Source organism: Giraffa tippelskirchi, chromosome 12, assembly GCF_054371585.1.
Source record: "Giraffa tippelskirchi isolate mGirTip1 chromosome 12, T2T-mGirTip1v1.2.pri, whole genome shotgun sequence".
NCBI lineage: Eukaryota > Metazoa > Chordata > Mammalia > Artiodactyla > Giraffidae > Giraffa > Giraffa tippelskirchi.
Genome location: NC_137286.1, coordinates 114534174 through 114547794, shown reverse-complemented (window position 1 = coordinate 114547794; position 13621 = coordinate 114534174). Strand labels below are relative to the sequence as shown.

The following is a 13621-nucleotide window of genomic DNA, read 5'->3' as shown; positions in this document are numbered from 1 at the left end:
ACATAGTGAAAAAATGGACCACCTCACAACATTGTGGTACTGCCTAATCACTCTGATGTGTGACTGTCAAATCTTTAGTTTTAGAGTATTGCATCTTCATTTATCACCTGCATAGTGTGGGTGAGGACAGGCAGGGAAGTGGCAGGCTGTTGATTCTTTTCAAGAAGGATAAGGCCTGAGGTAGCAGCTATTAGCAGCTCCCATCCCCTGAAATCACTGTGATATGTGGAATTTCTACTAAGTCAAATGGAAATGCATGGGTGAGGCAACTAGAGTAAAGGTTCTGAGTTTTGAGCTCTCAGCAGCATATTAAATGGAAGAAGAGATGATAGTGAGTCAATACGCTGTTCTAAAACAGAACCATCTCATGGAATGACTATCTTACCCAGTGGGAAAGATTGAGGGCAGGAGGAGAAGGGGGTGACAGAGGATGAGATGGTTGGATGGCATCACTGACTTAATGGACCTGAGTTTGAGCAAACACCAGGAGATAGTGGAGGACAGGAAAGCCTAGCATGCTGCAGTTCATGGTGTCCCAAAGAGTCGGATATGACTTAGCAACTGAACAACAACCACAAATATTTAAGGAGGTAATCAGTGGTCAGTGGAACCTTAGGATTAAGGATCTGGCTGGGAGATAGAGCTTAAAGAGAGGAAAGGAGCTCTTACACAAATAAAATCTATAGACACTTTCCCTCCAAATATTATAGAAAAATCTAAGTGTTTGGCAAATACAAATGTGTATTCTGCCTATAGGTGAATTATTCAGAATCGGATTTCCTGTAACATTGGGAGTGTGTGTGTGTGTGTGTATACACATGTATCCACATGTATACACATTGCCAGTCCTATGTTTAGTTAAACACCATAATTACAAAATAATACAAGTCATTTGTCTGACTGTGGTTAAATAAAGACAAAAACGTGTGCTAGAAACTAAATGAATGAGTTTCTCAGGAAAGTAAATGGACAAGTTTGCTCTCTGGAAATGTATCATAGTGGAAGAAGGTTAGAACCACCTTTAATCCACTTCATCCATCCATAGCCACAGTGAGAGTACACTGGCTTCCGCGTGCGTGCACAGAAGTTCTGAGTTTAGCAACCAGCTATTACTGTTTCGTGGTCCATAGTTTGTGGGGAAATAAGGAGTCAGGCTGGCAGGTTCAACTTCTTATTTCACTAACTTCCTATAATGATTCTACCTCTAATGAGGTGAATTACTACTGCATGAAAAAGGAGAAAAAAGGGTTTTGGCCATCTTAGCTAATAAATCACATTGACTGCATGGCTGATCGGATCAATTGTGCATAAATCAGTGCTTTAAAGAGTCTTAAACTAAGATTCTACCAAAGACCAATCGATCCACCAGCTTGTGTAAAGGCATGGTCTCTTGCCCATAGCAAACTGAACAGAAGTCCACAATATTGAAACTGTTAATATGCTGTCAAGTGTTGAAATGAATGTTTTCAGATCTCAAGAACATGGCTGCGATGAATAAAGTACTTGTGATTGGGTCACATCACCTAATACATTTTTGTCTTCTCTAGGTCACTTTTATTAGTTAGCAAGGAACTGTAATTCTCGATACATATGTCAAAGTTAAGTTTTGAAAGCTTTATCAAATGTAATTTTGGAAGTTGTTTTCCACAAAAATATCATTATGTTATTTCAAAAAGAAATTGTTTTGACTTTCTGAGAGAAGTATTTCATTGCTATTGTAGCTATTATCTGAGATTTACTAATCTAGACAACTCGGATTTATAAGAACAGTCTGGAAACTTGATTTCAAGTTTCAATTCTATCAGTGACTACCTGGGAGATGTTGGATTAGTCAACTGGAACTTTCATACTGTCAAATGTAAAATGGGGATAGTGAAAATAACTTTTCTATTTATTTTAAAACGTGAGGATAGGAATGTGATAATAATTATTTGAAAGCACTTCAGAAATAGTAAAGTGCTTTTTAAGAGTTGTTATCTGTTTAGAATTCCCACTGTGTGGGTGTGTTAGTTGCTCAGTTGTGTCTGACTCTCTGAGACCCCATGGACTGCCATGCTCCTCTGTCCATGGAATTCTCCAGGTAAGAATACTGGAGTGGGTAGCCATTATCTTCTCCAGGGCATCTTCCCCAGGGCATCTTCCCCACCCAGGGATCAAACCCAGGTCTCCCGCATTGCAAGCAGATTCTTTACCATCTAAGCCATCAGAATTCCCATTACTTTTTTAAAATGGAGATATAACCTACATTTTGTGTAAAGTGTAATATGTACAATTATTAGTATATACTTGCAAGTTGCTAAGAGACTAGATCTTAAATGTTCTTACCCAGTTGTGTTTTAAAACTTCTTTTACCAGAACAGTGCACAAAAACATAAAGAAAAAAAACCTATCACACTCTTCTCTTTTTAAGGAAGTAACAATAAAATCATAACAATTAAATTCTTCTTTCTTAAAAGGAGAATTTGTGAATTCTGAAAATTTACAGCCTTTTTATAAATATAAGGTTATTAAGTTTTTATTGGCATTAACTTTCAAACGTATGTTAAGTAACAGTTTAACATGACAAAATCTTTAAAAAGGAAGAAAAGATGAAATATAGCCATAGCATCTGCAAAGGAAATAACTAATTTTGTTTTGAGGAGTATGACATCCAATATCTATGGTAACTGCTATGCAGTTCTCTATAAAAGCAGGAGATTCTATGAAGTTTACATCAGGTTTTTCTTCCTTTTCTTTGTTCTAAGTCAGGTATTATTGAATCTTTGATTTCTTTTTAAATTGCCTAGAGCATTCCTTTTAGTTAAGTCTGTAGGATTTTTTTAACCAAATACATAACTTAAAATAATTATTCTCTACCGAGAATCTCAAAATCCTTCCAATGGCTATTTTCTGGAGTCTGTTTTGAAAATTAATTTGAGATAGGCATTCAAGGATCTTAACATAAAATTTTGTGTCTGCCAATTATTTGGTGAACTCTTCAATATAATATAATGTTCTCTATCTCAGAATACTGTTGTTCTGCTTTGTTTTTAGATTTATGACATGTCTTGACATTTTTGTAAATTATGTAACACACATTGTTTCTTCCATTGTTATATTGTGAAATTTAGCAGGCTGTTGAAATTGGATCTGATTGATTTTCTCCTTGGCATTTGTCTACAAAAGCATCTCATGTCTAAAATTCACTAGTGGAGGAGTAATCCGGGTGGATATCTCTTGCTGCATTCTTCCTTTATGTGTGAACAGCTAAAGTTTTGAAATATTTGCGATCTGCTGTTAACAGTTTTAAATACAGTTAAGGAGATGCTTGTTGATAGAAAATCTCGTTACTTCTTGAACTCATCAATTAATTTTGAAGCTTGAAGGAATTTAATTTCTGGTGACTAATAATTACCTCCCTGTGATTTTTCTAGGCTATTATCTTGTCTCTATCTTGTTAAAATGCTCTGGTACTTTCTGGCACATGGTGGACATTCATTACAAATATATGACTTTCTTATAGAACTTTTGTTTGTGTATTATTGAATTTTATTAAAATACTCTTATGAGAGTCTTAATTTTGGAGTATTTTAGTTATAACCAAGAAATTAAAGCATGGATACAGTATATATGTTCTAGATTTTTATGTAGAAATAAAAAACAAAATGAAAGCATATTTAACATTAGTTCTTCAGCATAATAGAAGATGTCTTAAATTCTGGAATGTATCCCATGTTCTTTCAGTAGTTTAAGCACAAATATTTAAACTTTGTGAATCTTCATACATGTATAATTTACTAAGATTGATACTTTATTATTTTAATCAAATTATTAATTGAAGTTAATCTATCAGATTAATTATGAAAGATCATAAAAATATAATTTTTCAAGTACCTAAAAATTTGAATTGAGATGCCAGACAAAAAGTAAGAGTATATATATATGCAGTTAAAGCATTACCATTATACTAAAAATTATAGTTACTTTTATTAGTGATGACTATTTGCTAGATGTTATCGCTTTCACTCCCCATAATAGCCCCAAGAGGTAGATTCTACCCGCTTTTAAAGGAAGATGAAGATACTAAGAGTCAAAGCAGTCAATTGACTTGACCCAGGTCACACAGCTAGTACCTGGGTAAAGGTACTAGCTACTCCATAGCAAGTAGAGGGAACAGAACTCAAGAAGTTTCATTCTGGAACTTTTATTTTCTATTTTTCTATTCAAATGATTCTTAACTGATGCCTCTAATCTAGACTGAAGTTTGAAGATCATAAGTTATTTGAAAATAATGGCAATAAAATAATTTTATCAAAAATATTCAAGGGATAATGAGTGTATTCTGTGAATCTATAGCAATTTACTAGTTTCACTGGAAAACATTAACTTTTTTTTTACATTAAAGATGAAGAGTAAGCCAGTTATAGTTTCTTTCTTTATGAGAAATACAGGTATGACATTAAATTTTATATTCATTATCATTGTAGATTAATTTTCATTGTCTCTTTAACTAAATGTTATAAGCCTGTGGTATGTCCTTCCAAGTACAAAGTATATTTTCTTACTCCCTTTTTATTTCTTAAAAATCTGTTACAGTGTATTTTAAAAGTTCTTTAGTTCATTATCATCAATGGGACAATCACAGCAAAACAAGTTGTATAGATAAGGTCAAATTTTGCTCATAGATAAAATTTGAAATAATTGCAATTTTAGTTTAATTAATCCATGCCTTTAGATCAATGGTTAACTGTGGGGAGAAAATATTTGAGTTAAGTGGGTTTTATTCAGCTGTAGTTCCAGTCCTTTTTTGACACATTCTAATTCCCATTCTGTACTTGTTTTATGGTTCCATTTGAACAGAGTGAGTATAAAAAAAGTGTTAGTTGCTCAGTCGTGTCTAACTCTTTGCAACCCCTGGACTGTAGCCTGCCAGGCTCCTCTGTACGTGTAATTCTCCAAACAAGAATACTAGAGTGGCCATGCCACTCCTATTGCTGAGAGGTTATCACTTCCAATGGGTATATATAGGTTATTTTTGAAAGCTTGAAAACTATTCATCTAAGCATGTAATTGGGATTTAAACATTACTTGTATAGGAGATAAAGCCTACTATAGGCAGAGTTTGTGACAACTCTTCCCATTTTTAAACTGGGAGGTAGCCATGGACAGTTTGAGGTGGTGTCTGTTTTCCTTCATTTATTGTTCTTTGGAATAAACTTCCTCATCCATTCTCAGTTATCCATCTGGATGGCTTCTTCCATTCAAGTAGCTTGCCCTTCTTTTTAATGCCTTTAGATCTTTTTTTTTTCTAATTTCTTTTTCACAGAAGAAAAAGTACTTGGTATTTTGGCATCTTTGTACTTTGTATGAAAAACTTGTCATTTATCAGATCAGGACATTGCTGCAATGTATGAGTTCCTTGGTGGGGTAGGTGCATCATTTTTTTCATTTACATCTATTCACTTTAATTCAAGTGTGGGAAATAATGTTTTTTCACCAGGTAAGTATCATGTGAGGGAAGTGATGGAACTCTTATTATTTCAGTATATCTACAGTTAAAATAAGGAATTCATTGTGGTAAGAGCTAAATATTTTGAGTTTTTCTGTTAATGTTTAGTGTCTCATCAAAGTCTTGCATAAGTGATATATGGCATAAATCAGGAACAACACTGTCATTTCTTAGTCATTCAAGAAGATAATAGAATTTATATACAGTATTTCTCAATGACTTCTGTATTTTAAATGGTGGTTTGCTAAATTACATCAAATGTATGTTGAAAAAGTGGCACATGCTTTGATGTTTCTATAGCTTTATGTCCATCTCTCATTGACCCTACTAGTGGACTCATTACAGAGCTCTACCGTGGCCTCCCATCGTGGCCCTGGTTGCCTGTCCTGCATGATTTGAACTATTTCCTCACAGTCTTGTCTTTTCACACAAACAATATTAAGTGAAATAAAATAAATTCATGGACGTAAATTCACTCACTAGTTCTGCTACAAATTTTAAGTACATTGAATTGTTCTGTTTTAAATTGTTCATGCTCTTTAGATTCTCAAATCTTTATTCTCTCTTTGTAACTTTCAGTGCTAGGATTCAGAGCAAAGACTTTTCTCTGGAAAGATGAGAAGGGCTGAAGGAAGCAGCTCCATTTTCACTTCTGCTAGAGACCACTGTCTTAAAGATCTGACTTTGCCCTTTCCTCTTACGAAATTTGATTCTTTGCATTTATGACTTCTCTAAGGAGACTGTCACTCTGTTTTGCAATGTGCTCATTGAAATGTTTGTAAGAAATACACATGTCAGGTTTAAGCATTAGGCAAAGCTGCCTGTAACTTTCATAATAAGTGTCTTTCCAGATGATCCTAATATGCATGGTCGATGTGCTTTTTCCTTGGTCCAACACATTATTGCATCAAAGAACACTTCAATTGGGTCTTGGCATATAGTATATTTAAACTGAACTTTTTCTTCACTTGTATGGATCTAATAAACAAAGAAAGTTTCTCGGGGAAACTTAAATTTTATTATAGGGTGGTAAATTTGGAATTTAGAGTACTGTTGTTTTCAAAATTGAATAGAGTCCTAGAAGCATCGGGACTATATTTTAAATCTCTCAGGTGACATAGAGCAGTAAAAAAAGAAGCCAAACACATTTTTCGTAGAATAGTGGTTTTAATATTGAAATGTTAGAAGTACCTCTGGTTCACTAACTATGAAACGTTATTGGAAATTAAGATTCCTTCAAAGGAGCTGTGTCTCACCTGAGCTCACTTTGTTTGCTAGTGTTCTAAGAAGACATCCAGAAGTCTTCAGCAAGTAAGAAGAATAGATACCTTTTGACTGGGAAATAATTTTTCATTCTGTTACCGAACTTGCTGAGTAAGTTATAGGATAAATATTTTAAAATTTAGATTTGAATAATAGGTGATTATTTAAGTGTCTCTTTTTTTTTTTTTTCTCATCTCTACTAACAGTTCCTCATCATCCTTCAATTCTTTACCATTTTTCCAATCTCTTTGGGGTTCATCTTCTTCCTGCACACTTCATTTACTCAGCTCTCAGTGCCCTTTATAAAGTTCACACTATGGAATGATATTTCCTTTTCTTTTATCAATACTGTTTTTTTGCAAGGCACTAGCCGAGGTATTTCACTTAACTCTCATGATAGGCCTATCTTCATTTTAGAGGAGGGTACTGAGTTACAGAGAAGCTAGATAAATCACCCAAGGCAGTGGTTGCTAAATGAGGAGGTGACCTCAAGGATTCTAATTCCAGATCCTACACTTCTAACTGCTAAAAGACCCTTATCCTAAGGAGAGTTGTGTATACTCATTTAAGTGTTAGTTTTCTCGCTTGCCAGTCAGAGAGGCTAACACTTAACCAACAAGGTGAGGATTTAAGGAAAGGAGGACAAAATTAAATGCCACAGAAATCACAAACTACATAGATGTTAGTAGGAATACATAGAGGTAAGTAAGAATTCAACAAATATCCTTTGCCAGATCCTATTTGGGAAAGAGAGTTCAAAAATTAGCACTTACAGTCAGGCAGTGTAAAATCCATGGTGACCAACTTCTTGGCAGCAGTTCTACAGTGACCTTAGAAAGTTATAGACTGGTTTTCCCCATTCCTAGACAGTCAGTCTCACTCAGTAAGCAATACTTGTTTGTCTCCAGTATTACAAACAAGCGTGTTTGTTTAGCAAGACAGCCACCATCCAGAGCAGTCTCAAGGCTGGCAACTATAACTAAATTTAATTTTCACCTACATTTCACAGTTTATTCATGGTAAGAAGTGTTTCTATTCAAACATCCTTCCAATGGACTAAGAAAAATGGGCATATTCTGTCAGACCAAGAGTTTCAACTCTGGAGTTTTATTAAAGATGAAATTAAATAGAGAATTGCTTTCTCATTAGAAAATAGGTAGAATTACATTTGCAGTTCTATTTTGAATTGCTGGACCATACATATAAATATTAAATTATTATATTAATCCTATCAGAAATCCTGGGAGGAAAATATTGCAGTGCAGAATTTAGAAGACGGTAAATAGATAAATATCAATACATTTTTCTAATTAAAATCTTGTGATTTCATAACATTGTGTGCTTTATGTTTCAGAAAATACTATGATTATCAGGAAAATGAAAGTCTTCTTTACGAAAATTACCTTTAGAGGCTCCTAAAACGTAAAACACTCCCTTAGGCATGTAAAACAGTGGCACCACCATAATGTAGACATGGGCTAAGAATTTTTTGGTGTTCTTCCTTAATTTTACACCTGCTCTTTATCATTGTTTTAGACAGAAGGAAAAGTGATAAAGTCTTTGTCCAAGTTCATAAATCATATCTCTCTTGAAATCCAAGCTTAAAGACTTGAATAGGAACAAAATTAAAATCAAATTTATCTGCTCAGATACTGGCGTGGCCTTTAGGACTTGATTGCAGTCTTTTTACATGTTTTATTGCCTTGCTCTATTTTCCTTTTGATCACCTTCTTTTCCTTTTATTCATTTTTCATTATTCTTTACCCTAATTTTATAGTATTAGCAAAGGATCCGTCTACATTAATGAATTTAAGTATTCTGAAATTAAAGCAAAATAAGCAGACATGATTGGCAAATGCCTAGAATTATACCTTTAAAAATAGGCCCTTGTTATTTTCTAGGGATTGGTCATTGGCCTGGGTGGAGATCACAGATCGGGATATATCTGTTAACCAGGATTTGGAGATTGGGTGGCAAATAGAGATATTGACCATCTCAGGAAGGGCTGTTTGTTATACAGTAAAGGAATTTGAAGATTATTTGGTAGATGATGAAAAATAATTGGAGGGTTTTTTTCTTCTGGGAGGTTTTTAATTGGAGGAGTATGATATGATTGGGCTTTTGGTCTGGATAGGTAACTGTGACCCTCGGAAGGGTGAGCTAATAGCATTTTAAACTAGAGACTATGACAGTAATCCAGTTTGAAATAGCTAAGGCAGCAATAGTGAGGATTGAGAGAGGAAAAAAGAAAGAAGAGAAATTAAAATGGACCGAGTAAAATGTTTGGGCAGGGAGGAATGAGTTGGGATTAACTTTGTAGTATTTGATTAACAAGGCTGTCAGTCATGAGACCATGAGGAGAAAAAGGAGGAGAAGGTTTTGATAAATACAAGTAATTCCATTTTGAAGGCTTTGAGTTCAAAATGGTTGTGAATTATCCAGGTGATGTCAGAAACACATATCGAGGATTCAAGGGAAAAATCAAGAGTGAGCCATCAATTTTATTGTGAACTTTTAGAGAAATATTGAAGTGGAATATGGGTTGTGGCCGTCAAATAATAAATGGGATTTTCAGAGGATTTGATATTAATGAATTGACAAAATTATAATAATCTCTCTGATGTTTAAACTAACACTGCTTTTTGTGTCTTCTGGCTTAAATAACTTTTTGAAAACTGCATACATGAAAAATCATTCTTAATTCCCTGAGGTCAGCTATTTTTCCATTATGAATTATTCAATGTTAAATGGCAGTCAGAAATAGAGACTGATAGAGAGCAGGTCTTCTATGCTGCTGAGTCATGATTGTGACCCTAAGAAACAGCTTTATTGTGTTGGATTCTAAGCTTGTGATAATAACAAGTGTCAAAAGATGAGAACAGTCTGTACCAGAATTTGAAAAATCCCGTTGATTAAAAATGAGAGCTCTGTTAACAGAGCTCACCTGAAGCTCTCAGCTGACCTTTTGGTAAGAAAGCTGCTACAAACCAGAGTTAGGCTCCGTGGAAGGCAGCAGCAGATCCAATTTGCAGACTGAGTTCATGGGCTGATGCTGGGTGATTAAATCTAATATTAGGACGCAGGACCAGTGTTAAGGATTGTGCTTTAAAATCAACATTAATAATTACAAACAGCAAAGGAATATCATGACACCATTTAAAAAGCTAGAGCTCATGATCTACTGTAAATCAATCTGAACACTAATAAACTAAGACTGTTTTAGAATTACTTTTAAACTCAGTATTCTCATACCAGATGCCTTACAAACCTTAATGCACTTGTGTTTTGGTGACATTTCTTTCAAGGGATTGATACCAGAATTTTATTTCCTATATCCTCATTTTATTAATAATTCTATTTATCTAATCATAGCTAGCCAATCTAATTCTTAGAATCTGTATAAAAGACTCTTCTGTACTAAATTTGTGAGTTTTTATCTGCCCAAAATGTCTTTGTTAAATAAGAGAATATAATTATGATCAGGAATAATAGAGAGCTAATGTAATCATATTTATTGGAGAATAATGTCCTGTGCTCACTGAACCCCTTTTTGTTAAGATTCCTCTATTAATATGACTCTACAGTGCTGCACAAAAAATATATAGCAGCAAAATTTTACCTGCAAACTTCAAAATATCAGCTTTCTAATAACAAGAATTATCCCACTCTGCATGAGTCTACCAGTTTGCATTTAGTTTTGAGTTTATATTTCTATTGTATCTGTTTATTAATCACTAAACACAATATCATCATGATTTTGAAATTTAAGCTCATGTAGCCTTTGGTAGTAGGCACTGCTTAGACTTTTCATACTGACATGTCTGCTGGCCTGCCTTCAGACTTTTCCTCTAAAAAGGTCACTATTGATTTGATTGGTGAGGGAATATAAGCAGTGCCAACCTTGTTTGTTTATGTGTTTAGTTCATTTTAGGCTTAACCAATGTTGCCCATCTATACTTTATACCTACATGGGAGAGGACAGTGATAACTAGGAATCATCATTACCCAAATTTCCAACTCAGTTGTTAAATTCTCACCACTTAACTTCAGCAGAATGTTAAAAAAAACATTTCAGAAATGCTACTCTCCAACTGAGTAAATAACACCTTCTTTGAATGTCTATAAATATAGGGTGCCTTTATCACTGAAGTTGATGAGTTACTGTTTCATAGTAGATCTACCCAAAAGTTTTCAAGAAAAAAAGTTTTCTATATTATCAAATGTGTAAGATTCCTCAATGCATAGAGATTTTATTTAAAATAAATTTTAATGAGGGAGTATATTTAGTAAATATTACCTTATATTTGCTGCTAGAGAATGGTGCATATGCATTTTGCCTTTAATCTTTCCTAATTTCACGTTGTTATTACTCTCTATTTACTGCTCAACAGAACCCCCAAAAATGTACATGTGTATATGTGTGCATGCATGAAGTGATTGTCATTTCCATTTGTTTTGTGCATCTGTTCAATGCATATTTGTTACACACTAAATAAGTAGCAGGCATTCTTCTTGGTGCTTTGAATACACCAGTGAGTATAACTGACCCAAATCCCCGCCTTCAAGGGGCTTATATTCTAGCAGCCAGAGTTGGGGTGGTCAGACAGACAATAAATAATATGCATAATATATACATAAATAACATAGTTTAAAGGTGATAAATATGATAAAATCAGATTGGGGTGAGGGAAGTTTGAAATGTGCGCATTGGGGCAGTTGAAATTTTAAATAAAGCGGTCAGAGGCAGCCTCGTTGAGAAAATGATACTTGGATTGCCAAAGACATTTGAATAAAGCTTATTTCTCTTGGTGTTTTCTCTACCTTTGATTTACATCTTAGCAAAGGAGGGAAGTGTGGGTCAGAGTTGGTGAAATGAGGCTTTTCCTTATATATGAGTAGGAAAAGGTTACAAATTAATCACAATTCTAAGGTACAAGAACATGAAATAACATATAGATAAAACTTAGATTTTTAAAATCTGTCTCTACCTCTTGCTGTTTCTGTAAACTTAGTTCTTGTAAGAATACAAGCTTCTATTTACCCATCTCTAAAAGTCAGATAATAATACTTGGGTTATATCAAATAAAATCATTTCTCTTAAGGGCTTAGTACAGTGACTGACATATTAACTACTCAATAAACATTAAGTATTAACTTTTTATTTAATATTTTAACCTTATTTTTTGAAAATGCAGAATTTTTCAAAGTCTACCAAATGGAGCTTTCTTTTCAAAGAGAAATTATTGAGCATTAAGAATTTTCCATTAGGGTACATTTTTTTATGGTCAAAGGAATAAATGTGTGATTTGTAATATTTTGGGTGCAAAATCTGATCAAAACAAGGTAAGACTATTACCAATACCGCAAGCTGAGTATCCAGGATAAATTCTGTATTTAAGGATTCTGTCTTTATTTGGAGTTTCATAGAAGTATTTTAATTTCTCAAGTTGGTAAATAGACTCAAGTGATTACTATTTATTTAGCTTGTCTTGTGCCTAGTCGCTCAGTGGTGTTTGCGACACCATGGACTGCAGCACGCCAAGTTCCTCTGTCCATGGGGATTCTCCAGGCAAGAATCCTGGAGTGGGCTGCCATGTCTTCCTCCAGGGGATCTTCCCAACCCAGGAATCGAACCCAGGTCTCCCACATTGCAGGAGGATTCTTTACCAGTTGAGCCACCACGGAAGCCCTAGTCTGTCTTAAGAGATATTAAAATTTCTGAATACAATAGGGAATTTCCATGTCTCGGTAACTTTAAAAGGTACTAGAACATTTTTAGTTGAATATTAGAAAGCCAGTCTATTACGCTTTAAACTTCCTTATTTTGACATTTCTTCTGCTGAATAACTGATTTTCATCACACCCAGGATGGCACATAGGGCAACCATAACATTTACTGGCCAAACTGGAACACTCAGAATAGACACAGGCAGTATTAATGATTATGCTGTGACAACAGGTAAAATCTAGGACCATCCTGGGCAAATAAATTGTGGGATCATGGAGTTACAGAGCAGCTTTTCCACCAACACATAGAGGTTCTAGCTAGTGGTTTAGGGATGAGCAGTCTTAAAAAAATATGAGATAATTGTTACCTCAGGGATAATTTGAGTAGACAAAACAAAATTACCTTCCTTGGAGGCAGGCCAGGAGAGCAGAATTCTTGCCCTTGTTTCTTATTTTCATTTTAATAAGGGTTATAGAGTTTCTCATGAATGCCAGTTGTTACAAATTGATTAAAAGCTAGTTTCAGTTCATACTTCTTAAGACATCTTTTTTAGTAAGACTTCTTCAAGTCTTTTTGCTTCATTTCTTGTATTTATAAACATCTCAATAAACAAGGCCTGCATTTGCCTTGGCAAGCTTTAGGTATCTCGTTTACCAAGAGTACAGGCCAGTTTGTTTTTGAATAGACTGATGGTTACTGTTTTCAAATATCTGCCTTCGGTCTGTTTTGGTCTTTGGTGACCATGTGAGCTAACATTCCCAATGTTTTAGCCACAGTCTTCACCAACAAATACGTTCAGAGAAGAATGATTTTGGTAGGGAATGGGGGAGAAACAGGAAGAATTTTGGTAGGCCTACTTTTTCTGTCTCCTTGTGCTCTGTCTGACCAGCCAGATTCTGGAGTGAGCCTCAACATTAAATTCCTCTACCATGTGTGTACAGCCAGTGAGAGAAAGAAGGGTTGGGATAAGGAAGGAGTCAAAAAAGCAGAGGTAAAAACACAATTGTGTATTTTCAAATGCTAATATATCAGAATCTACTTAGCTTCCAAAAGTTATGCTCCTTCTCTCTTCTCAAATCAAGAATGCATGCATTCTTTCTATGATCTGAAATGAATATTATTCCCATATCTTATATCAAATG

General features: G+C 34.5%; 1 protein-coding gene across 7 annotated transcripts in view; it reads left to right on the top strand.

The window, feature by feature from the left end:
* DACH1 (dachshund family transcription factor 1) overlaps positions 1 to 13621 on the top strand; it is a 456626-nt gene that overhangs the window by 15912 nt on the left and 427093 nt on the right. The window lies entirely within an intron of this gene.